The sequence below is a fragment of the Nannobrachium achirus genome, assembly GCF_963921795.1.
Source record: "Nannobrachium achirus genome assembly, chromosome: 24".
NCBI classification, from domain to species: domain Eukaryota; kingdom Metazoa; phylum Chordata; class Actinopteri; order Myctophiformes; family Myctophidae; genus Nannobrachium; species Nannobrachium achirus.
Window position 1 is genome coordinate 43,656,861 of NC_137831.1, and position 24,538 is coordinate 43,681,398.

Consider the following 24,538-nt stretch of genomic DNA (forward strand, 5'->3'; position numbering starts at 1 on the left):
AAGGAACAAGGGAAATTTACCCTGGAAGCTCTCCAGTATCAGACACGCAGTAAATTCCTCAGTTTTCATTTAACTCTGAGTGTAATACATTATATCAGTTATATGACTGCACTGTGTAGCGTTTCCTTTGTTGTCTCCACCAGTCGAAGGCAGGGGGAGAGTATGTTTTCGCCCCTGTCCGTCCGTGCGTCCGTGCGTCCGTCCGTGCGTGCGTCCGTCCGTCCGTCCGTCCGTCCTCCGAGTTTGTGTACAGCTAATCTCCGGCGCCGTTGGCCCGGTCGCTGCCAAAATGAGCACACACTCTCTGGATGCCAATTCAGAACCTCTGCCCCACATTTTTCAAATGGCCCTGTTCTAGCGCCACCTTGAGGCCGATGTTTGCAAAACACATTTCTGTACACTACTCCTACAGATTTTGTCAAAAAATCACGCAAATCGGTAGACAGTGTCTCTACAGTCATGTGATCGACACGGATCTGTCTGATTGTCCATATTCCATCCTGATTGGCTGATATTGGCTTTCAAAGTTTGTAAGATTGGTCCATTTTGGACAAAATGCCTCAAATCACAAATGCAGAGTGCAATTAACATGAAATCGCGCACACACGTTCCCACTAGGCCGAGGAAGAAATGCCACTTCAAATTTTTGAAATCAGCCTCATGGTGGCGCTATAACAGGCCGATTCGTGGTTTTACCTATAACTCCACCGATCAGTTTCAAACTTTGTAAGCGCACTCCCTGGATGCCAATTCAGAACCTCTGCTCCACATTTTTCACATCAGCCTTTTATAGCGCCACCAGGAGGCCGACTTATGTAAGACACATTTTTGGATATTACTCCTTCAGATTTTACCCAAAATTAACACAAATCAGTACTCAGTATCTCTACAGTCATATGATCAAGACGGATCTGTCCCATATTAAATATTCAATCCTGATTGGCTAAGATTGGCCTCCAAACTTTGCAGGATTGATCCGTTTCCAACAAAATGCCTTACTCCTTCAGATTTTACCCAAAATTAACACAAATCAGTACACAGTATCTCTACAGTCATATGATCAAGACGGATCTGTCCCGTTTTAAATATTCAATCCTGATTGGCTAAGATTGGCCTCCAAACTTTGCAGGATTGATCCGTTTCCAACAAAATGCCTCAAATCAAACACAGTGTGCAATTGTAATGAAATTGTGCACGCACAATCGCAAAAGGCCAAGGAAGAAATTACACTACAAAATGTTCAAATCAGCCTCATGGTGGCGCCATGGAAGGTCTAAGATTGGTGAAGAACACATGCCACCCTTTTTACATTGGCCTATTATATAGGGTGACCATATTTTCAGCCACTCAAACCGGGACGCGAAACACTGTTGCCTAAAACCGGGACCCTAAAAGCAATTTGCACGTTAACGCGCACGCGTGTGCCCATTCTCTAACGTTCGTGCACGCGCACACACGCACCGCAGGGTTGCAAACAGGCAGTGAGTAATTGACAAACAGCCTCAGCGTTGAATTCAGACACACAAATGAATTTGTTCATTTTTTCTGATTGGTTAAGTGAGCATGTTTTCATTAAAAGAACATGATAAATGTCTATGCAACCACTGAAAACGGCTACTATTATTTAAATTCTGCCGAAAACCGGGACAATTTTGCAGTGAATGTTGAAAACCGGGACATATTAGTGTTTTAGAGATATTTGTCGGGACACTGGGACACGCAGCTTGAAAACGGGACTGTCCCGGGTAAACTGGGACGTCTGGTCACCCTACTATTATAGCACCACCAGGACACGTGGCTGGTGGAGACCTGTGCTCGGAAGAGCACTTCTTCTAGTTTCATCTTGATTTCTATCATCTGTAATATTACAAACTGACAATCATTTGCACATTCAATAACAATTAGCCTATGTATGTCGTTTTTTAAACACTTTAGCCTAATTTTATACTTGGTCATAGTAACACAAAAAAGCAAAAGAAATGCAGATCTACAAGTTCACAGCTTGGCTACAGTGACATCATGCCCTAGTACGGGTGAGAAGGGGGAGGAATTCGACATCACATGAGTGTGTTGTAGGTGCAAACAAACATGCTTCTGTAGATTTGGCTACTTTCTGTTGCTTGGGAACTTGAAAAACAAATATTTAATTGGTTGATCGATTGAAGACTTTATCAGAAGTTTGCATTGGAAAAGGTACAGTTTCATGACGGTACAGTTCAATGGTACAAGGTCAACTAAAAGGAGATCCTAGAAAAGCACTTGGCTTATTTGCACAGGAAACCATTGAAGTATCTCATATAACATTGAATGACAGACGGATAGAACACAGTACTATGCAGTAGATATAGTCAGGAAAAAAATTAAGAAAAAAAATACAGTAGGTAAATACAAAGAAGGATCAGGGGAGGGTAAGGGTGGGCTAGGTTTGTTTCAGGGCGATTTTAAAGGATGCTAGTGATCCACACTCCTTTAAGGCCTTCGGTAGGGCGTTCCACATTTTGGTGGGATAGCAGAAGAACGAGTTTGACCCTTTGATTGACTTGACTCTGGGTTGAACGTGATCTGTGGCGTTGCCTCTGGTGTTGTAATTGTGGACTTCCTTAAAGTTTTTACAGTATTTTGACATAATATATGACACATATATACATACTGTACATACGGGTGACATACAGACAAATGCTGTTCTATATGGCAGGGGTTTTCAAAGTGGGTGACGGGGCACCCTGGGGTGCCGCGACGGCAGTCCAGGGGTGCCGCGAGATAATTTGATAATATTTGGAATTTATTTGGACAAAATATATATATATATATATATATATATCATTTTAAACTTGAAAGTTATTTTCAGTCAGTTCTAACCAAAATGGTTATTATCTCAATGTTTTCCTCGCAACATAATCAATAAAATATCGTCACTGTCGGGCAGAAACCTTGTATCTCCAAGTTTCAAATGTGTACGTCTTTTGGTAAAGTAAAGCCCTGCTTCATCATACAAGACTGTCGCACAAAACTAGTGAAAACAGCCGATCTACAAGCGGGTTGTGTGCTAGTAGATCTGCTGTTTTCACTAGTTTAGTACATTTTATAGATGATAAATACAAAACGAACGGTTTTGGACATACCGGTACAAGGTTTCCACCTGACAAGGACGATATGCTATAAATAAAAGGTGCTGGGAGTGAAAATTATAATGTAGGGGTGCCTCGGATTAAAGAAATATTCATGGGGTGCCCTGAGACAAAAACGTTTGGGAACCCCTGCTATATGGTTCTGCCTTTGCGAATCATGCCATAAAAAGTGTGCGGCTTCAATGAATGCTGTGTTGCTTAAAAGCGCCATTCGAGTTTTTCAACACCTCTCCCTAGCTCACCAGTTCAACCCTCCTCTACCTCTCCCCTAAAACTTCTCCCTCTTTCTCTCGTAGGCTCCAGAGGTGTTGAACGACCAGCCAAGTTTGGGGACGGTGAGCAGCATGGATGAACTGTTAGAACTAGTGTACCCAGAATTCAGTTTGCTTCAGCACTGCCAGAGGAAGAACTCGCAGCTCAACTCGCCTTCCTCCTCATATTCCGCCACGTCCTCCGTGCCCCCTGTCCGCCAAACGGAAGACGAGGATCTGTGGGGGCGGCCGAGGGAGGCGGCGCTCTACAGGGACGATGGCACGTTTGGAGGTGCATTGAAGGGCATTCCACTTTTTAGCGGCATAGCAGTAGAACAAATTTAACCCCGTGTTTGTGCCAAAAATGCGGTTGAACGAGATCAGTGGAGTTCCCTCTGACGCTGTGCCTGTGTATATTGAAGTAGTCTGACAGGTACACACATAGACATCAAAGAGGGCTTGAGTCCCTGCCCTTTTATCCGTCTGTAAAAAGTGCCCTCTCCAGACAGTGAAGTAAGCCATTTACCATGAGAGGGAGTGGGTTGTTGGCTGATTTACCACTGTTTCAGGGTTGTGGCACGAGGCGAAACGGTGGTAAATCAGCCAACAACCGACAACCTTGAATGGTAAATTGCTTTTCTACCACTTTTACCATAATAAATGAAAGAAAACACAGTTGTAACTTGCAAGGATCTTTAGTTACAATCATTAATTGTTTCAGTGGGCGGGGTCCATGAGCCAACTCAAGGTTGTTGACTGATTTACCACTGTTTTAAGCCAATCAGAATCCAGTATTTGAACATGTGACCACAAAAAGTGGTAGAATGCAGTTTTTACTATGGTGAAAGAAACGCAAAAGCCCTCTTTCCATGCCATACCTGAAGGCAGCATTCAAGAGAACTGCCTTGTCCAAACTCTCCTGAATTTAAATGCAGCATCTTATGTTGAAAGAATTGCCCTCTCTGTGTAGAAATCCATGCCGTACGCCACATCTCCAGTATTGACTCGATTTATTATGCTTAGTTCAGTGTGGTATCACACATAGAAAATAGCCGACCTCCAAGCTCACTTGTGAGCTTGGAGGTCTGCTATTTTCGATATTTCCACCCAAAAATCCTTTTGGGAAATTTCAGCCCCTGCCACTCTAACATTCTCTGCAGGTCCCAGGACAGGTACATGGGTGTCTCTGTTGTCTTGAACAGTGGTTCTCAACCTGTGGGTCGGGACCGCCAGGGGGGTCGCCAAATTATTTTGGGGGGGTCCCCAGATGATTAACTTGATGTGCAACATTGTTTTCTCTCTCAACAGTCAACAAACCAGCATAAGGTTTAAGTGTATAGAGGGCATCTAAAGTGACAATTTAAGAACTTTTTAGTACCTTTAAAATGACGAATTAAACATTGGTCAAATTGTCAAATATTAGAGGCAGAAATTGTGAAAATAGCTGATCTACATGCTCACAACGCCTTGCAACGCGAGGCGTTGTGAGCATGTAGATCTGCTATTTTCACAATATAACTGTGTTATAAAAGTGCTCGTCAGGGTGGGGGTCCCCAGTGAAAATGTGATTATTTTGGGGGTCACAGCCTGAAGGGTTGAGGACCAATGGTCTTGAAGACCAGGCCCATTGCACATTGCTGTACTCTGTCCCCTGCCCTGAGCCATCCCACCCTAGCATAATGAGCAGGGGTTAGGTGAGGTCTAGGTGTGAGGCCAAGTTGTAACCTTGTTTTTTATTATCAAGTCTGAACAGCAACAAACCACATCATGGAAACAGACTTTTGATAATCATATTAAAGGAGTAGTTCACCCCCCAAATGACTTTTTTTCTATTGATTACTTACGTCATGGAGACATGAGTTCAATAATATTTGTTTGTTTTTTGTCCCATTCCTAAGACAAAAATGTGATTGTAGTAAATTTACCCTGATGGTTTCCCCATCCTGGGTCCCCATCCGGAATCAATGGCGGTACATTTACTGTAATCACATTTTTGTCGTAGGAATGCGACAAATACAAAAAGAATATTATTGAACTCAAGTCTCTATGGCATGAGTAATCAATAGGAAAAGAAAAAAAAAACATTTTGGGGTGAACTACTCCTTTAAAGGACAACTTTGTTTTTTTACAACAAGGGTTCATATTTTAGACTGTAATTAGAGAAAAGAAAAAGTGAGTGTTAAAATGTTTTCATTTGCTTCATTCTATTGTTTTATCGCATTTACTGTGCTAAAATTTGGGGCATGCGTACGCATGGGGCATGCGTACAAGTGGCTAAATATGTCTAGTTAAACACAATAAGCCAGCAGTTTCTTTATTTACAGTAACACTTCTATTCGGCCCATCGAAATGATCCAACCATGAAAGGTTGCATTGTATCTTGGGAATGGGCTTATTCTGTGTAAAATGACATATTTAGCCACTTGTACGCATGCCCCCAACCACTGAAATAAGAATCTCTAAAACAATAGAAAGAAGTAAATGAAGTCAATTTAACACTCATCTTTTATATTCTTTAATAACAATCTAAAATATGAACCCTTGTTGTAAAAAACTAAAGTTGTCCTTTAAATGAAATGCAAATCAGATCTGATTTCTAAAGATATGTCAGTCTGGAGACTTGGACACTGGATTTGTCACTTGAGGAAACGTGTCGACTGACTTGTGAGCTTAATCGGCTATTCCTGGCGATATCGGAACACACAAATCTGTTCTGATCACTTGCAAATAACAGTGTGGACAGTGACTGTCAGTCCTAAAGATCATTTTTGCCTAGATTTGGATTTGACTGCAGTCTGAACAAAGCCTATTCATTCATTCAGATTTTGACCTGTGAAATGTTGCCATCTGCACTGAACATACCTCAGACGCAGTGAACATGTGCGGCTTGTGCGCTCTGATTTCAGACCAGGGACGTGCTGGCCATTGGGAAAAGCGGGACAACCCCCGAACGGCCGTTTCATTCCCGGCCGGTCCATGCCGGCCATTTGGGAAAAAATTCAAATAAAATGTCGGCCTTTGTTCCATTTTGGTGGCTGGGCGGCCAACAAAGTAAATCGTCACTGTTGGGCAGAAAATCTCGTATCTCCAAGTTTCAAATTTGTAATTTTTTTTGCAAAGCAAAGCCCTGCTTCATCATACAAGGCCGTCGCAAACAGCAGATCTACAAGCACACAACGCCTCGCGGTGCGAGGCGTTGTGTGCTTGTAGATCGGCTGTTTTCACTAGTTTAAATCATTTTTAAAATGATAAATACAAAACAAACGGTTTCCACCCGACAACAACGAAATATAACTCATGTAATTGGCCCACTGGCTTGTCACTTTGTCACAAATCTTTGAGTAGCAGTAGCAGCGCTATAGAGAGAGATCTCTCTCTATAGCGCGCAATGAGGGCCACTACAACTCTTTTTCCCGGGCTGAATCAGGGGCCCAGCATGTCCCTGTTTCAGACAATGCACGCAAACAATGCTTAGACAAGTCTCTTTAAATTGGTTCACTCTGGCGCAATCTTGGAAACATCCCCAGGCAGTAAATTCTGACTGACAAGACACGACTCCTATCTCTTTGAACAGGGACTGGGAGCCATCTAAATCTTAAGTTCAGACATACGTATTATCATAAAAATGTTGTATTTAGATACAGTGGCATATTATGGCATGTTACATTTAATTCCAAACTTAATTAATGAATTAGAAAAAAATAAATCTTAATGCTTTGCATCTTTAGCGTTTCAACTTTTCTCCTTTAATATGTTCTAGAGATATGCTGTATCCTGCTGCTGCCAGAATGCCAATATAGCCTCTGCTAAATTCAGAACACTTGAAAAACAAATGTTTAACCACTTGAACGCTAGCATCCCTATTCAGGGGGGAACGCATTGCTGAAAATAGCATATATTGCAGGGTTCCCCAATTAGTTTTCCCCAAGGGCTGAATTATGTCTAGGGTACCAAGCCGAGGGCCACAACATTGCAGGAGGCGACGGTGGCGTTCCGGCTACTCCAGCGACAGTTCAGATATCGTCGTTGTCGGGTGAAAATCTTGTATGTCCAAAACCGTTTGTTTTGCATTTATCATTTTAAAAATGATTTAAACTAGTGAAAACAGCCGATCTACAAGCACACAATGCCTCGCAGCTTGTAGATCTGCTGTTTTCACTACTTTTGTTCGACGGCCTTGTATGATGAAGCAAGGCTTTACTTTGCGAAAGAACATACAAATAATAATATACTAGTGTTGTTGCTGCTCTTATACCACCATTATTACTGGGGTTGGTGGGGTGGCCCACGGGCCGCCTATTGGGAAACCCTGATATATTGCATTGCGCTGTGAGGCGTTGTGAGCTTAGTTGTACATCACCTGTTTTCAAAAAAGAGATTTGTTGTAGAGGGAGAAACAGAGCGGACCAAGTACAGAGCCGACCACAGTCAACTAAGTATTTGTTTACTAATTATAGCAGGTATAAGGGGCATGCCATCCGCTATTCACTGGCAGAACAGGACCACCCATCAGCATGTGTGAAATAGTTGTCATGGAAACTATTTAACTTTAAAGGGGTCATGACATAAAAAATAAAAAAATATATATATATATATATTTTTTTTTGTGTGGCTTTTTTCATGTTTCCTGACCTCAGTTACACCCCCCAAAAAATGAACATTCAACATTGTGTGGTTTTTCTGTAATCTGTAGTTTTTGGAATATTGGCTCAGAAAAGTGGGTGAATTTGCCTCTGGACTAACGCATCATCATCCAGGGGAGCTGAACTGGTAAATGGTAAATGGTGCATTGGAACGATACAAACACAGTGGAAAGTAACATCAAAGGTGATACACCCTCTTCTACAACCACATCCTCTCCTGGATGATGATGCGTACGTCCAGAGGAAAATGAACTCACTTTTCTGAGCCTTATTATTCAAAAAACTACAGATTACAGAAAAACCACTGAATGTTGAATGTTCATTTTTTGGGGGTGTAATTGAGGTCAGGAAATAATATATATATAATATAAAAAGCCACACATTGTTTTTTTTTTTTTAATGTCATGACCCCTTTAATGGCAGATGTGTTACAATAAATAACCCTAGTGTAAGAGAATGTTTCTCTATGTCCTCAGTCATCCTCGAGGAGATACAGAGAACTATGTGTCAGCCCAGAGAAGTGTGCGTGGAGGTCTCTAAAGAATACCCAGAATCCACCAGTCAGTTCTACCTCCCCCGCTGCGTGGCGTTGCACCGCTGTGGCGGATGCTGCAACAACGAAGCCTGGTATTGCACCAACACCAGTCACGCACTGGTTAACAAGACGGTAAGCACCTACTAGCACTTACTATGTGTAGCACGAGGACAGGAGAGGAATTAGCAAACCTTTCTGAGTATGGCCGCAGTGTAATTACTAGACAATAGACATCCTAACATAATGTAATGGCTTTAGATGTGTTTGATTTTCACGCTACCTTTGTAGTGTTTAGCCTATTGAGTAAGCACCATAGGATCTTGGATCAAACCACCATTCGTCACCGGTCAAAAACATCAGCCCAAATAACCCCCATAAGTTGGCCAACTCCACTGGCTCCCAGTGCACTGGGAGACAGTGAGTAAAGGCCCATTCCCACTGGGCCAGATAAACAAAAATATCTTTCTCCATTCAAGTGGATGGTAAGATGCAGATATTTAAAAAAAATCTGTCACAGATATTTTTTATCTGTAGCTTACCATCCACTTGAACGGAGAAAAAAAAAAATATTTTTTATCTGTTTATCTGGTCCAGTGGGAATGGGCCTTAAAGCATTAAGGCCCAATTTTACAAACCTCTGTGCGACGGGCAAGTCGGGCTAAGATAGACTGGGAGGGGGTTCCAGAGGCATGTAGAAGAGGAGCAGAAAGCTCGGTCTCCCATCGTCTGGAGACGTAGGGGGGATGTGGAGCAGAGGGGATTGGCTAGAGCGTCAGGGTTTTGTGGGCGGTTATGAGGTCACTGATGTAACAGGGACTTTGGCCAACGGGTACACATTATTGTGTATCATTATTTAATGCTTTAACTATTGAAAAACAGCAGACATACAAGCTCACCAATTTTTTTTTGACCTGATTCTAAAAGTGTCTTTTGAATCCCTCTAAGGTGTTTCTATGTCAGCAATCTGGCCAGCCATCGTCAAAGAAAAGGTCCTTTTCACTTAACTGGAGCTCAGTTAGTCTGTTCTTGAGAGACTACTGTATGTCAGTGGTTCTCGAACCTTTTCACGTGAAGGACCCCCAACATGATATTTATTTGGCCACGGACCCGCATCTCTAAATATTTAGTTCCAGGGACCCCACAGAAGCAAAGTAATTCTAGGCCTAAATGGGTTAACCCATTTAGGCCTAGAATTATTGAATGCCTTAACCAGTGAAAAACAGCAGATATACAAGCTCGCAGCGCGGCACCGAGTGCCGCGCTGCGAGCTTGTAGATCACACACACACACACACACACACACACACACACACACACACACACACACACACACACACACACGCGTGCGCATGCCTAAACTATAATTTGAACACAGCCCCCGAAATTAACTCATCACTACCCCTAAAAGGGGCTAGAAGCGATGTTTCCGTATTGTTTTGTGGAATTTGTTGAAGCCTAACATAACTCTCTCTCTCTATCTCTCACACACACACACACACACACACACACACACACACACACACACACACACACACACACACACACACACACACACACACACACACACACACTAACCACTCTCTCATTTCTTCCCCTGTCCATCAGTTGGTGGAATTGTCCCCGCCACGGATGGACCGGTCCGTTGTCATGGTGACGTTCGTCAACCACACATCCTGTGAGTGCCTGCACAAACGACCCCTGCATTCCATCATACGGCGAGCTGCCAATGAACACCTGTGAGTGAAACAGTGCGTGCAAGGGTCTCCATGTCATGTGTGAGTGTGTGTGTGTGTGTGTGTGTGTGTGTGTGTGTGTGTGTGTGTGTGTGTGTGTGTATGCGTGCGTCCGTGCATGCGTGTGTGCGTGTGTGTGTGTGTGTGTGTGTGTGTGTGTGTGTGTGTGTGTGCGCGCGTGTTTTTTTTTATTTTTTATGTGTGCACGATAATAGAACTACGTATGCATGCATTTAGTTTATTTGTGGTGTGTGTGTGTTAGAATCAGGGACATGCTGGGCCCCTGATTCAGCCCTGGAAAAAGAGTTTGAGAGGCCCTCATTGCGCGCTATAGAGAGAGATCTCTCTCTATAGCGCTGCTGCCACTCAAAGATTTGACATTTCAGATCATGACAAGTGACAAGCCAGTGGGCAAATTATTGTACATGAATATGTCCAAAACTGTTTGTTTTGTATTTATCATTTTAAAAATGATTTAAACTAGTGAAAACAGCCGATCTACAAGCACACAACGCCTCGCACCGCAAGGCGTTGTGTGCTTGTAGATCGGCTGTTTTCACTATTTTTGTGCAACGGCCTTGTATGATGAAGCAGGGCTTTGCTTTGCGAAAAAAAGTATAAATTTGAAACTTGGAGATACAAGGTTTCTGCCCGACAGTGATGATTTACTTTGTTGGCCGCCCAGCCCCCAAAATGGAACGATGGCCAACATTTTATTTTAATTTTCTTCCTAATGGCCGGCCTGCACTGGCTGGGAATGAACCGGCCGTTCGGGAGTTGTCCCGCTTTTCCCAATGGCCAGCACGTCACTGGTTAGAATTCAGGACTTACTTGTAGCCTAACAGAGTATTTCTACATTGCAGTATTGATACTTTTACTTAACACTTTGACTGCCAGACCCCCCCACCCCCCTCCCCCGGCCAATGCCACCATCAAGGCCCATTCATTTCTGCCCCCATTCCAGAGAATAAATTGAAAATGATGCGATGTGAATATCGGAACAAAAATGGGAGATTTGGTAAAAGAGGATTTTCTTTTTTACCAAAAAGATTTTGGAGTGATTTCGGTGAGCGGTTTTGGAGATAGGTGCTCGAGAGTGCACACTGCGCAAACCAGTCAATAACCTCAGAAATCTAGATTCTGAGATATTTGAGTTCAAAGAAAAAAAACTTTAGGAAGCCATAGCAACAAATTGGTAAATGGTAACGGAACACAAGTACCCTTGACAGAAAGAATAGCATGCCTACTTTAATTTTCTGCAAAGAAAGTGAAAAAAATATTGTACCATCGTCTAGTTTCAAGGGGGCAAAGTGAAAAAGTATGAAATGACTCAGAAGGTGGAAATTGCCTTACATTTTGATAGAACTATGCACTGTGAATTCACTGTGTTTTTACCTGGTCTAAAAGGTCAGGAAGACAAAAAGTCAGAAAAGCGATGTCAACCTTTTATTTTATGGCAACATCGAACCCTAACCCTGGTGAGTACCTCACACATCCAGCATGAACATATTTATGTTCAACAATATTTACAAATATTTCCCAAAAAAAAAAAAATCACAAATATGACTTCACAAAAATAAAATATAACTGGATAAAAGTAAAATAAAATAAATGTGCAGCAAGTAAAGAATAAATAAAATAATATAAAAGTCAAAATAAAGTACTGTATTCTCAAAAAGGCATTCAACAAGCCAACATTCAGGAGTCAAAGGCACCACAAATCAAGGTCAAAGATGGTACTGTTCACCGTGTGTGTGTGTGTGTGTGTGTGTGTGTGTGTGTGTGTGTGTGTGTGTGTGTGTGTGTGTGTGTGTGTGTGTGTGTGTGTGTGTGTGTGTGTGCGTGCGTGCTTGCGTGCGTGCGTGCACCTCAGGTACCTCAAAATGGCCTGGTACCTGTTCCTTGCCATTGTTCTGGGAAAGTACGGCATGGCAATGTTTTTTGACCAGTGCATGGCTCTCCGGCTTGTGAACGATAGCTGTGAGGAAGAGAAGTCCCAGAAAGTTCTTCAGCTCCCCTAGAGTGACATTGGTCCAGGCAGCGAACCTACAGTGTGTATGACCTATGCCTGACTCCTCCGCTCTCGCTATATCCGCCATCATACTGTCCTCTGCGTTGTCATTGGTCTGGTTGCAGATCGGGCTCCCATCCTTCCTCCATCCAGTCAGACTCCACGGGCCCTGTATATGATAGAAATAAATAAAAAATACTAAATGATCGTGCTTCTGTATAATTTGTATGTTCTTTAGCAAAGGCTGTCGCACAAAAGTAGTGAAAACAGCAGATCTACAAGCACAAAACGCCTCGCACCGCGAGGCGTTGTGTGCTTGTAGACACACACACACACACACACACACACACACACACACACACACACACACACACACACACACACACACACACACACACAGATTGTATTACTAAACTATCTATCTAGGTATACACACACAATAAAAAACTAAACTATAAAGAAATGTATTCTTACTGGAAGAAGTTGGAGGAACTTCATACACCACAAACCATGGATTGACATCTAGACCTACTGCACATACAGTATGAAACAGAGCTGATACCTTTATGTACTATGAGGAAAATAATGCTGCTATTTGTACCCTGTATATATATAAAATGACACAATGCGACATAGCTCTGTTTGAACAATGCTGTACCCCCTCCAACTGTATATTTTCAACTGTTTTTTTTATTGTATTTGTGATACTTGCTTTGGCAATGTAAACGTATGTTTTCTCATGCCAATAAAGCTCCTTTGAATTGAATTGTATATTACCAAATGCACCCTACGTGGAAAAAAAACAATAGCAGGTCAGGCTTATTGATTGATTGAAGAATGTATTACAAGCTTGCATTAGAAAGAAGTAGACCTACAGATTCATGGCTCATTTCCACAGGAACACACTTTATGCATCTCATACAGTGGTGTGTTCTAGACTTTTTTTGAGGGCATACGATCAGCTACTATTCGTTTGGCCAGGGCAGACGCTATAGTACATAATCCCTATCAAATACGCTACTTTGAAAGGTTCACGAGGGCAGACGCCATTCATATTTTATTGTTCCTCCATCACGGAGGTATAGAGGCCGGCGCCTGGCGGCGCCGTGCCCGCGTGTGGAGGGTAGTCCCTGGTGCTATGGAGGTTCCAGCGACCCCCTGGGCTAATCCTACCTGCCCCTGCCTTTTATTTTCCGACAGCAGACGCCGTATACGTGCGTTATAGGTAGAACACAGCACTGATCTCATATAACATTGAAAGACAGACGTAAAGAACAAAGTGAATCGTAGAGAACATAAACTTTGTAACGCTTACCGGGTTCGCTGATCACAGCTCAGCAGTGCTTCCTACAGGGCGCGGGGAGAGACCGCACCGATCGGTGGTCTGCCTCGGGCAGCATGCATGTCACCGCCGGAGACTGCGGGCTTGTTGTCCAGAGTTAGACTGTCCACGGGGCATGGCGCGGGGAGAAACCGCCGCGATCGGTGGTCTGCCACGGGCAGCATGCATGCCGCGCCATCGGCGGAGGCTGGGGGCTGAGTGTCCACGGCCACGGGGCATATGGTTCGGCTGCCTGCTTGGTCTCCATGTGCGGCCATGACTTGCTCTCTGATCAGCGGAGCAACGGTCCGGTCTAATGATTTTATAACTAATTCTAGCTCATTCTCTCAATATATCTCTCTCTCCCTCTGATTGCTGTGTGTCCGGTTACGGTAAAGTCACTGAACTCTTGTTGTGTGTATAATGGGCCTCTAGACCCTTGTGTCTGGGGGGAACCGGCCAACCGGAGTGCTCGAATTTGGTCACATGACGTGTGACTTCACAATCCCATAGCCCAGAGGGCCCAGTCTTTGCTGAGGGCAAGATCAGACTGTGTGCTACTGTAATATGAAAAAAAAAGCATCTGGCGTCATATGACGCCAATATTATTTTCTGGCATCATTGCCAAGTGCGTGTCTGACGTCATATGACGCCCTGGCACTCAAAGTGTTAAAGGAGCTATAGTCAACTTTTTCTTGAAAAACGGATGCTAAAATAAAAATAATGTTTGAATGGAAAATATTTTATAAAAAAAATTAAGCTTCATACAGTATGTGTTTCTTTTCAAAAATGACCACAAAAAGCGCAAAATAATGATAAAATAATCATTTTGGCCGTTGTCAGGCTGACTTTGTTTACATCCTTCAAGAATAGAAGAGGGATGTAAACAAAGTCAGCCTGACAACAGCCAAAATGAAAAAGTTGACTATAGCTCCTTTAACACACGGGTGATTAATTTAACTGATTTTGAGATCGCAAAGTGCAATAACTCTCCCCGTGAAGGTCTCAGAAAGTTCCCCTTCCATGACTTTTCCTAAATACTCAAGACATATGTTCTCGTCCCCCCCCCGTCCCCCCCCCCCTTCTGAAATGTTTCCTAAGTATGAAATTATATACCATTATACCACTCTGACTGTTCGGTCATCGGTCATAAAGACAGGTCTCGCCCATTCCTACCCCTCCCAGAAGCAAGGAGAGAATTTCACACCTTTTGCGCTCCCTATTTGAGAGGTCAATAGAAATGCTCATTCACATTTGGAAGACAATAGAACCCCCGCTGGCAGTAGGGGAGGAGGTGTTGCTCTCCTGGGCCAAAATAGAGAGAATTTACCTGTCAATTTGACTGATAAATGCAGTCAGAGTGGAAGTGATTTTTTTCAGTCACCCGAGTGTTAAGTAAAAACATCTAGTACTTTTTCCACTAATGGTGTTTGTGTGTGTGTGTGTGCAGGTGCCCTCGCCCTCAGAGCCCCTGTTCTCCTGGACTAGTATGGGATCCAGTCCATTGTCTGTGTGTGCCGCTGGACAGCACCAACTACTCTGAGAGAGAGTCGGGTATGTGTGCACACTGGGGCTTCTGGCAGGGGCGCAGGAGCAGTGCTCATTTAACTCTGCACTCATGTGAATGTCTCTTTGCCTATCTGTTCTGGTTATTATGTTGTTAAATTACAGTAAAATAACTACAAATGCAAAATTTTACAAAATGGTCACTTTAATAAGGTATTATAATTATATTCTCCACACTTGTATTCTCCCCATCTTGACAAAATGGTAAATTCCCAGGTTCTGCAGGTCAGCTGCACAGGTGCAATGCATTATTGTTAATTGCGGCACGTTTACTAGCATCATGCCAAGTTTAGTTGCTCTAAATCATGCCAAGATATGGCAACATGACTGGTGTCTTGCACGCGCGCCTTTACGCGCATGCAAGACAACAGTCATGTTGCCATACCTTACCTTTTTCTGAACTGACGCCACTGTTTGTGCCGTGTGTTTTACCGTGTGTCTTGTTCTGCTGTGGTCTCCAGAGGCCTTGGACTCGGGGCTGCTGGCTCTGTGTGGCTCCAGCAGGGTTCTGGATCAGTCCAGCTGCGAGTGCGTCTGTCGTAACGGCTTGACCGAGGCCAGCTGCGACCCTGGCTGGACACTGGACCACGACACCTGTGAGGGGATTTAAAAGTTATTCAAACAGCATTCCATGACTACATAAAATATTGTCGTATTGCCAGCGTTACAATTGTAATATTAGATTTGATACAATATATTATGCATGTAAATGCTGAAAATGTATCATATTAAAATATTTGAACTAGGCACCGAAATGGAAAATGATTTGACAGCCCACATTGGTCTTCATTAGTGATCAATTCATTTCGTCGACTGTTTTTTTGTTTCGTTTTTTTCATTCAGTAAATGTTTGTCACAAAATGCAATACAATATACATACAGTAAGATCTAACCTTTAAGACCTGGAACGAGTCTGTGTCACTTTAGATTTAAACTGTTTTAACCATTATTTTATACTGTGGCTATTAATAGCATGAGCTTGTAGATCTTTTATTTTTGAAAAATCGCAAAAAACCTTAGATAGCCGAGGAGCCACAGGCCGAAAATCTGAGAGGACCTGTGATGTCATAACATACTTTTTATTTTATTTTCTTCTACTAATTTGGTCAATAAGGTACACAGAATGAGAGGCCTGCTCTGCCGGAAACATTGCGAAAAAAAAAAAGTCCCATCGACTTCACTATACAGGAAAAGAATACAAAAATAAAAAAACAATCTGCTTTAAGTAGCATGTGAGGGGTCAAACTAGGGTTTCTTCATGATTCTGAATCCATTGCAAGCATTTGTTTTGCATGAAAAACATTCCTTGGGCTAGATTTGAGCCCCACAAAACGGTGAAAAGTGATGAGTCATCTAAAATCACAGTTTTGAGAGGCCAAAATCTAGCCCAAGGAATGTTTTTAATGCAAAACAAATGCTTGCAATGGATTCAGAATCATGAAGAACCCTTAGTTTGACGCCTCACATGCTACTTAAAGCAGATTTATTGTTTGTATTCTTTTCCTGTATAGTGAAGTCGATGGAGTGAATATACAAATGGCCATAACCTTTTTTCGCAATGTTTCCGGCAGAGCAGGCCTCTCATTCTGTGTACCTTAACACTTTGCTAGCCGAAATAGAATGGCTGTTGATAGATTAGCCGTGAAATTTCTATTATTGTATTATATCTGAGACATAATATTATGTTTATAAACATGAGCCCGCCACCCCTCCTTCTTGGACCGCGCCGTTGTTTTTTCTTTTTTTTTCAATCCCCAGGTCGTTAGCTCACCGTGATTATCTGGATCTCCATTGGGATAGAGTGGCAGTTTTGGCCGAGGCATCTTCTCCCCGTGCGTTTCGCGTGCACGATCCGTGCGCATATAATCCAAGAATGACTGAACAGTCGATGTGACCATTTTTGCTATCTTAGCCCTTAGCACTCCAGCTATGCTAATGTTATCATAAACAGTAAACGGACGGCTGCTGGGAAGCCTCTGGAAGGAATGGACCTGACGTCACTTCTGCTTCATGTCAGACGAGCCATGCGCTATCGATGGACGAGTGGTGACTAGGGAAGGTTAGACGATCGCCGATTTTCGGATAAAAATCATTTATTTTGTTTTTAATGACCCAGTACGGTAGACGGCGCGGCTGAGACTCCTTGCTCAGATGTCCGGTATATTCCGGTTTTAATATTAAGGGGCTCCCCGTGGCTTGCAAAGTGTTAATGACCAAATGAATAGAAAAAACTAAAATAAAAAGTATGTCATGACGTCACAGGTAAAACCCTATTCTTTGAGCTTTTGGACCTGTGGCTCCCCAACTAAGAAGGATCACCTCATCTGACATATATAGCGTTCTCTTCTGTCCGCCACCCCTCTCCTCTCCCAGGCGAGTGTCAGTGTGAGGTGCAGGGCGACGGCAGGTGGTGCCCCCCCGGCCAGCGCTGGGACATGGAGCTCTGTGGGTGTGTGTGCGAGGCGGAGTGCCCCGGCAGCCAGCCCCTGAACCCAGACACCTGCCAGTGTCAGTGCAGGGAGAGCCCGCAGTCCTGCCTGCGCCAGGGGAAGAGATTTAACCCCAACACATGCAGGTAAGACGAGCGTGGGGGTCGTCAATTATGTCTGTACACAGCAGGGCATTAACGAAAAAGTCGACAAGTCGACTCAGTCGTTTTCATCACACAAGTCGACTCCCACCAGAGAAAGTCAAAAGTCGAGGTTGAAAAAAAAAAAAAAAAAAAAAAAACGTTCTATTGTGAAAATAGCAGATCTCCATGCTCACAACGCCTCGCATGAAATAATAAAATAAAGTTGTGAAAATGAATTAAAATTATTATTGTCCTGCATCAAACAAAATGTTTTGTGGCCATTTAGAAATTATAGCAGAGATTATCAAATGGTTTATTCTTATTGGCACCCTAGGGCAAATGTCAAACCAGTGGCGTCAGTTCAGAAAAAGGTAAGGTATGGCAACATGACTGGTGTCTTGCGCACGTGCAAGTCACCAGTCATGTTGCTAAACTTGGCATAATATAGTAAACGTGCCACGTAACCCTAACTAAATTCGGACTAATGAACCTTCGGACTAATGAACCTTCGGAATTATGGGCAGTCCCCAGACAGGGAGACATTCATGGATTTATATTTTAAAGTAACTTGTATTCTCCCCCCTGGACCCAGGGTATGGCAGCTGCATACCCCTGCCATACCCAATTGACGCCCCTGTGTCAAACTACGCCTATGATGCCTGGGTGATAATCTATACCTGCCATTAATGATCCTCCAGGATGTCCCACACTCAGCGAACAGATGCTGTCCATGGTGCTGAACAGCCTTCTCTGTTGCTATAGGGATGCAGTTATACCTACCTACATACTTCATGAAAGGTTTAGATAGACAATGAAGGAGATACAAGTATATTCATTACAGGTCTAAAGAACAGATATGACGTTGTTGTCGGATGGAAACCTAATATGTCCAAAACTGTTCGTTTTGCATTTATCCTTTTAAAAATGATTTAAACTAGTGAAAACAGCCGATCTACAAGCACACAGCGCCTCGCACCGCGAGGCGTTGTGTGCTTGTAGATCTGCTGTTTTCACTACCTTTGTGCGACGGCCTTGTATGATGAAGCAGGGCTTTACTATGCGAAAGAACGAACAAATTTGAAACTTGGAGATACGAGGTAGCCACCCGACAACGACGATAAACAGATACAAACCTGGAAATAACGGCGATATGATTATATGGCTACACTAACAGGTCGATTCACCACCACGCATGTGACTTTTAGCATGGCTAACCAACAAGCACAGCGCACCGACTCTGAGATTAATAATTTGTAATAATAGTTTTTAAAATAACCTGCCCATCATGGAAAAGGGAGTATTTTCTGGTCCCCATGGGACCGTTACTGCTTTGCCGAGCAGATGGCTGCTCAGATGGCTCTGATGAGCACACTAGAGGAGCTGCTATGGCAGGGGTTTTCAAAGTGGGTGACGGGGCACCCTGGGGTGCCGTGACGGCAGTCCAGGGGTGCCGCGAGATCATTTGATAATATTTGGAATGTATTTGGACACTTGAAAAAATATTTAGTTTAGTAAACTTGAAGTACAAAGTTATTTTCAGTCAGTTCTAAATCAAAATGGCTATATGTCAACGTTTTCCTCGCAACATAATCAATAAATATCGTCACTGTCAGGCAGAAACCTTGTATCTCCAAGTTTCAAATGTTTGGTAAAGCAAAGCCCTGCTTCATCATAAAAGACTGTCACGCAAAACTAGTGAAAACAGCCGATCTACAAGCACACAACGCCTCGCGATGCGAGGCGTTGTGTGCTTGTAGATCTGCTGTTTTCACTAGTTTAGTACATTTTATAGATGATAAATACAAAATGAGCGGTTTTGGACATACAAGGTTTCCACCCGACAACGAAGATATGCTTTAAGTATAAGGTGCTGGGAGTGAAAACAATTATAATGTAGGGGTGCCTCGGATTTAAAAAAATATTTATGGGGTGCCCGGAGACAAAAAGGTTTGGGAACCCCTGTGCTATGGGTTGTCTAGCTCAGGATCACTCCGTCACATAGACTGGACAAGGGGGTCAAACCGGGGATCTTCCGATTCCCAGACGGCCTTTCTACCCACTCAGCTGCTGCTACCCACGAGCCACAAAGAGAGACAGAGACAGACAGATGTATTAATGCAATGCACGCTGTGCACACACACACGGATAAAAGCATGGATACACGATAGAACGGAAAAAAAGACAGAAACAAAGAGAGAAGTGGGTGCTTTGAGAGAAAGGCATCTAGAGGGGGAGAGAGAGAGAGAGAGAGAGAGAGAGAGAATGCTATCGAGAGCATAATCTCAATGGGCATTTCATACATTCCACCCCTCAGAAAGAAAGAACGCTTTCTTTCTCCTTTTCTTGCCTTTCCTTTCGCTGCCCGGCAGATATTTCCATGGCCTTTTATGGCCAAATGTCCAAACTGCACTGGCCTGTTCTCAGCTGTGTGTGTGCATGTGTGTCTGTGAGTATGTTTAACCCATTTAGGCCTAGAATTATTTAATTCTTTAGCTACTGACAAATAGCAGATATACAAGCTCACAGCGCTGCACCGAGTGCCGCGCTGTGAGCTTGTAGATCTGCTATTTTTGAAAAAGTCGTGAAAACGTGTGCAAATCTTTGAACATATGTATTTTTAAAGCGAACGCTTGTATCTCGAATTTTGCTTTTGGGGGGTCCCTGGAACTAAATATTTTGAAATGGGGGTCCGTGGCCAAATACATGTCATTTTGGGGGTCCTTCACATGAAAAAGGTTTGAGAACCGCTGACATAGTAGTCTCTCAAGAACAGACTAACTGAGCTCCAGTTAGGTGAAAAGGACCTTTTCTTTGACGATGGCTGGCCAGATTACTGACATAGAAACATAGGTTTTTCCGAAAACCTTAAGAAGGATTCAAAAGACACTTATAGAATCAGGTCAAAATTCAAATTTCCACGATTCTTCGAAAATTGCAGATCTACAAGCTCGCAGCGCCGCGCTGTGAGCTTGTATATCTGCTATTTTTCAATAGTTAAAGCATAAAATAATGATACACTATAATGTGTACCCGTTGTAAATGGGTTTAATATGTTCCCAGAACTTGTATGCAAGAGATCGAGCTCTCTGACCCAAGAGAGAGAGAGGAGGGTCATATATGTATATGTCGTATACATGCTACAATCATATGAAGAGGGTTGTTTAAATTCAGTAACATATAGAAACCATATATGGTCACCATAAGCCATCTCTATGAAATGGCCTCTGCAAGGGATTGTCTGGATGATTTCTCATCCACGCTAATGAAAACATCGTACAAAGAGGTTGTGACACTGGGACGTTTTAACCCATTCAGAACGGGTACACTATATTGTGTATCATTACTTTTTGCTTTAATTATTGAAAAATAGCAGATATACAAGCTCACAGCGCGGCACCGAGTGCCGCACTGCGAGCTTGTAGATCTGCTATTTTTGAAAAATTGTGAAAATTAGAATTTTGACCCGATTCTATAAGTGTCTTTTGAATCCTTCTAAGGTTTTTTTTATGTTTCTATGTCAGCAATCTGTCTGGCCATCGTCAAAGAAAAGGTCCTTTTCACTTAACTGGAGCTCAGTTAGTCTGTTCTTGAGAGCCTACTATGTCAGTGGTTCTCAAACCTTTTCATGTGAAGGACCCCCAAAATGATATGTATTTGGCCACGGACCCGCATCTCAAAATATTTAGTTCCAGGGACCACCCAGAAGCAACATTTTTGTTACAAACGTTCGCTTTGAAAATACATATATCGAAAGATTTGCTCACATTTTCACGACCTTCTCAAAAATAGCAGATCTACAAGCTCGCAGCGCGGCACTCGGTGCCGCGCTGTGAGCTTGTATATCTGCTATTTTTCACTGGTTAAAGCATTCAATAATTCTAGGCCTATAAATTTAACCCAGTTTATTTTTATGCCACACTAAAACCAATTCATTGTGGGAAGCTGCTGTGAGAGATACAAACTCCTTGCTCTGGCGTTTAAGGCTGTTTTATACTCCTTAAGACAAGAACAACAGAGTGAGATTGAGAGTCTGTTATTTTTTGCCGGCCTGCAGCTCTGCACCGATGACAGACACTCTCACGAGCATGGCTTTATTCAGGCTTTATCTCTTCCGACATTCTTTTCATTGTTTGTCATCTTTTGGGAGTTTTGATTTTGACATCTGGTCACAGGAGGTGGTACGCGCACACATACGCAGTACTCACTGACCCACAAAGCACAAGTGTTCATTTGTACAAGCACGCGCATACACAGACACACACATGACATGGGACATAGTACACCTGCTGTCCACCCCCTTTGAAGAAGAGGAAGAGAGAGTTCTCAGCAGGGGCGTCTCAAGGGGGGGGGGGGGGGGGGGGGGGGGGGGCAGGCCCAAGGTGGAGGGGCCTTCATTATTTTATACTTTAGCTATTGAAAAATAGCAGATCTACAAGCTCGAGTGCTGTGCTGCGAGCTTGTAGATCTGCTATTTTTGAAAAGTCACGAAAATGGGTGAAGCGAACGTTTGTAACAAAAGTTTTGCTTCTGGGGGGGTCCCTGGAACTAAATATTTTGAGATGGGGGGTCCGTGGCCAAATAGATATCCTTTTTGGGGGTCCTTCAAATTAAAACGTTTGAGCACCATTGACATAGAAACATAGGTTTTTCAAAAAGCCTTAGAAGGATTTGAAATATTCGAAGACTTGCACACATTTTCATGATTTTTCTAGCAGATCTACAAGCTCGCAGCGTGGCATTCTGCGCCACGCTGCGAGCTTGTATATCTGCTATTTTTCAATAGTTAAAGCACAACATGTGAGTGAATCCATGTACCCAGGGCCCAGAATTTGGTGTGACGCCCCTGGGTTCTCAGAAACAACCGAATTCCCATCCATTCCCTAGGGAAAAACACGTGCACGCACACATGCACGCTCACTATACACAGGCATGGGCTTGGATCATATTTTATCCACAAGGGGATGTGAGGATTTGGAAGATCAAGAGCATTCATGCCAAGTGATCAGGGGCGTCACACCAAACTCTGGGCCCTGGGTACAAGGATTCACTGTGGGCCCCCCATGAATGTTAACTATTGAAAAAATAGCAGATATACAAGCTCGCAGCGCGGCACCGCTGCGAGCTTGTAGATCTGCTATTTTTGAAAAATTGTGAAAATGTGTGCAAGAAACCTATGTTTCCATGTCAGTGATGCTCAAACTTTTTCATATGAAGGACCCCCAAAATTATATGTATTTGGCCACGGACCCCCATCTCAAAACATATAGTTCCAGGGACACCCCGGAAGCAAAATTTGAGTTACAAATGTTCGCTTAAAAATACATATATTCAAAGATTTGCACACATTTTCCCAACTTTTCAAAAATAGCAGATCTACAAGCTTGCAGCGCGGCACTCGGTGCCGCGCTGTGAGCTTGTATATCTGCTATTTTTCAATAGCTAAAGTTACTAGGGCTCCTCCAACTTGGGCCCTAGTAACTCAGTCCCACTTTCCTACCCCTTGTGACGCCCCTGCAAGTGATATAATCTCTTTCCCACTAAACATCTTTTCATTCTTGCTCTCTCTATCTCCCTTTCCCACCCACTCTCTCCAACTCCCCTTCCTCCTCCTCCTCCTCCCTCTCTCTCTCTATTTCCATTTTCTTTCTTACTGTTCCAATTCTCCCCCTCTTTCTCCCCTCCGATATCTCCATCCCACTCTCCTCATCTGCTCAGTGCTCACCGTCTACTGAACTATCATCCATCCATATATTTACCCATCTATCTACTATGGCAGTGTTTCTCAATCTTTTTTGGCTTGAGTACCCCCTTTCCCTGATTTCTGAATCCAAGTACCCCCTTTACCCGACAACATTTTGCTTATAAAACTGCAATTGAAATATACATAAATGGAGGTATATGATGCTGTGATAACCCCCCATTTCAAGAATATAAAATCACAAATAAGAAGTTTTCATGTCAATAACTTCAATACATTAAAACACATCCCAGTTTCCTGGTCCTATGTAATTTGGGCAACTCAAGTTTCTCCATGTGTCTTCATTAAACATAACAGTACAGTTTTTCCCCTCCTAATTCAATTTGAGTTAATTCCTTAACTATGAACAATATTAGCATGATTTATCCTTCTATTATTATTTTTGGGGAGCATTTTCGAGTACCCCCTGCAGTATCACCACGTATCCCTAGGGGTACACGTACCCCCATTTGAGAAACACTGTACTATGGTATTCACGGATAGTGATTTTTAGTGTTCGAATGATTCGACCTCAAAGTATTCGAATAGTCGAATATTCGACAGGACTCGCCAAACTGGCCAAACTGTCAAATATTAAGTAAGCAAGAGGCGAACATTGTGAAAATAGCCGATCTACATGCTCACAACGCCTCGCGTTGCTCTATACCCCTGGTATAGACCATTAACAAATTCATCCACCAGGGGCATTGACAACTAATTCTTATGACTTCCTATCTAGCCAAGCTTTATAAACTATATATTTTTTAAAGAGAAAACAATAGAAAAATAAAAATGAGCGAATATTCGACTTTGGTGAACAACGTCGAATAGTGACATTGATATTCTAATATTCTAATATTTGGTGAATGCCCTACTATCTACTATCTACCATTCCTCTCTTACTCTCCCCAGTCACCACATCTCCCTCCCACTGTTCCATCCTGTCCAGCGATGGACAAAGTACTCAACTCCAATACTTGAGTCAACCCCAAGTATAGATAATCCTGGTCAAATATTACTCAACTACAAGAGAGTTGAGTCA